Below are 3,766 nucleotides of genomic sequence, written 5' to 3'. Positions count from 1 at the left end.
AGTCCAGACGTGGCAGAAGAACTGGGCGGAATGCAGGACGTCGCAGACGAATAGCTCGTTCACACAATCGGTTCCGTACAGTTCTCGGGCTTATTGGTAGCAACTCAGGGATTGTCCGTGCAGTCAAACTTGTCGTTTGGAAGCGATTTCTCAAATGGACAAGCCGAATATGGTTGTCCTGTTGACGTGACGTCACACGTGGACGTCCCGCACGAGGTCGATCGCCGATGAGGCCAAACTGTTGATGTCGTCTCCACAAATCCCGGATTGTGTCTCGATGGACATGAAAACGTGTAGAGACAACGGCTTGGCTCATACCAGCTTGAAGCATACCAATAATCCGGAGGCGGTCATTTTAATTGAGCCTCGGCATAACATTAATCACAAATTAAAAAGTTATAATGCTGTTTTTACTGTTCACTGGTCTCAACAGAATGACCCAACAGTTGAAAAATAAGCTGTCATTTTTTAATTGGATGGCTGGACGAGAAAAACGTGCAAACTGGTCAACGCCTATAGAGAGCAAACTGCACGGGAAAAACTGTAAATGACACGCGGATAGTGTGTATGTGTCATACTCGGTCATGCGTGTGAATTTTTCATGTATATGCAGTTGATAATACATGTTCTATACCAATTCTCCGCATGCACAGTTTCTTTTTTCCGCTTGTATATATATAAAAGTGTAATTAATAGCTACAAACATGAATCTGTATTTTTTAAAGATAAATATAATTTGATATTTCATGGTTGTCCCAATTCAGAAAAACACATATACTTATATTTATAACGAACGTCAATTACACTTTTTCTAAAGATATCTCGAAAAGTCATATTTTGTTAATGTTGTATCACAAGAACTGATGGTTAGAATTCATAAGTAATCATATCCGAAATGTTAAAAAGGGAAAAGTGATGAGGTGACGGATAACAAATTATCTATTATCCGTTTCGACTTCTGTAACTTTTACCTTTATCATTTTCTTTGCATTTTTGCATTTTAATAAGTTTGGCAGCATATATACCTTGATGTTTACATTACAGTTACCAAAAAAAACTGTGATTTAAATTTAACTTCAATTATTCAGAAGACATATACTCTCTATTCCTATTTAAATGAACGGAAGAGTCACGTGACAGCGGCAGTGGTTTCACGTACATAAACAAGCTCTTCGCCAATATGTGTTTTTTTCTAATAATTATGCAGAGTCTTTGAAGGGAAAGCTACCAAATAGTGCACATGGTCAGTGAATGCTGGACTGACGTGTGACATTGGACAATATTTGTGTGTAATAATGGAATTGTGACTTATCAGAGAACGTCCACCGGCGACACGTGAGTACTGTTTACCTGTATACCCCTGTACACGTATAAATGCGTCCCATTGTCTATATGCCTAATCGTACGGTAGCTCATGACCAGCTCATTTTCAGCTCCTTCTGCTGTATCCAAACGTAAAATACAAGAAATTATCAGTCCAGATTCCTTGATTACCAGTTTACCTGTATCTACACGTAGGATATCATCATTACCTGATTTACCCAAAATGGACACTATGATTACTTACCAAGGTGAGCCTATCAACCTGACTCAACTCGTACATGACTCTGTCACCTCTCCTGAATTTATTAGTGAGCTTGTACCAAGTTTAGTAACTGCACTAGGACCCGCTATCAATCAGCAACTGTACCAAGTTTAGTAACTGCATTACACTACCAAACAGTGCACCATTAATTCACCATGAAAAAACCATGACCAGAAGCCACTAATAAACCATTAACACCCACCATTAAAAAGCCATTAAAATGGCTAAAATTAAGAGTCAGATTAATGGGAAACCCATTAAATCAATGGCCATTAACATGATATAGTAATGGCCATTAATGAATTACCTGTTTTCTTGTAATGACTTTTTAATGGTGTCATATAATGGCCATTAAGCTGTAAATGGCCATCAATGTCCCATTAAAATGGCTAAATTTAAGAGCCATTAAAAGTTTTTAGTGAATTTAATGGGTGATGACAAAATGTTATGGCCATTAAAATATGGTCTAGCTTTGGATTAATGGCACAGAAATTATTATTTAATGGCCATTACATTTATTCTGTATGACCACACCGAATAAATTTAATGGCCATTAAAGAATGTTGATCCTAAAGGTCAGACCATTTTCTTGTTGCCTTAATTAGTTTGATCCTGTGATATTAACACAGTCTTGACACAGGACTTAAAGACGTGCTCGCGATCGGTGGACTACGGGTTGAAGGCGTCATTAACCCTGTCGTATTTGTCTCTGCATCATCTGCCGGCTGTTCACCTCGACTCGCAAGAAATTCTGAAAGTAAAACAGAATTACATTTAAATTATGTTATTTGGCAGGATTAAAGTAGTTTTTCTTGATATATATATGCTACATGTATTTATACAAAATGTAGTTTAGACTTCAGTGACCGATGTTGTGCTAGTCAAATAATATCACTACAGGCCAACAAATATTGACAGATTTATAAGTCAAAATGTTGTACAATTCCACTAACCCGACACATGTGACGTCCCTCGGCCAAGGGGTGTGGGGGGTTAGGCTGTAGTGGTGAGGTTCCCAGAAGGGTATAAAAAATAGTTTACATTTGCTGCACACAGTCACCCCACTTCCATTTGAAAAAAAAATCTATAGTTGCACGGGCCACACACCACCGCCCCCATGAAAATTGTATTTTAGTTAGGGGGGGGACGCAATTAAAAGGTTGGGAACATTACAATCCTTTGTATGTTATGGATGAATGCACATCACCTGGACTCAATTAAGATTATAAAACTTTTGTGTACTCGACTCCTAATCGTGTTCGAAACTGAATGGTTACCAGGTTAAAATTTAATGTGCCATGCATTGCATGTAGGTCATGAATACGCCTTTTCAATGCATTACCTGTCAACTTTTCAAATTAGAAATGAGGGAGAAATTAAGCGTGTGGCAAAATCTTAAAACGTCTTTAAAACCTATATACAATGGCCTACTGTATATAACAACAGAGAAGTGTAATGCACTAAATCAATTTTTAACTTGGAAGCATACAAGTAGTTAAGGAATTAATTTTATTCTGATTGAAAAAGTAACAATTTGGTGAAAATTAGGGAGAACCCCCGAAATTAGGGAGGGTTGCAACTGACAGATATATGTCAAAGTGCAACTGGACATGTTATAACTTATATATCATGATTTCAAGCATGTCTCGTTGTCGGCAGCATACAGTTTCAGCATTTTTTATTTCCGTGTTAGATTTGAAACTCCAAACATCTTCAATTATTTTGCTTGTAAGTTCATTCGTAACCGATAGTTGATCATGGAATTTCAACCGATTCCCAACCTTAATTTTCACTTTCCTAATTGAAAAAAAAATATCAAATTTTGGATTTCATTTTTGTAATTGAAAATCGCCATCATAAACAACTTTTGGTTGACGTTTTTTGGACGTATTTCAAAACATTTGAGATATAATTCCTAATAAAAAATGTTTTTCTCTTTAAGACTAACAAAAACATGACATCGTGCGCTGGTTTTTACTAGTCTTAGATAGAAGTTTTTTTTCAAATGTAAATTTTATCAGACATGTTTATACTTTTCTGTTACGACTCGGCGAATGGTACAAAGTGGTGTTGGAATTTTTAAAATCGGTTGAATATTTCTTTAACAATTTCGAAAAAGACGAAACCAAAACAAGTGGAAGACTGGGTGTTTTTTTTGTAGAAATCATCGAATGTTTGGAA

The sequence above is a fragment of the Mizuhopecten yessoensis genome, unplaced genomic scaffold (assembly GCF_002113885.1).
Source record: "Mizuhopecten yessoensis strain PY_sf001 unplaced genomic scaffold, ASM211388v2 scaffold5297, whole genome shotgun sequence".
NCBI classification, from domain to species: domain Eukaryota; kingdom Metazoa; phylum Mollusca; class Bivalvia; order Pectinida; family Pectinidae; genus Mizuhopecten; species Mizuhopecten yessoensis.
The sequence above is the reverse complement of the archived record's forward strand: the minus strand, read 5'-3'. Positions refer to the sequence as shown.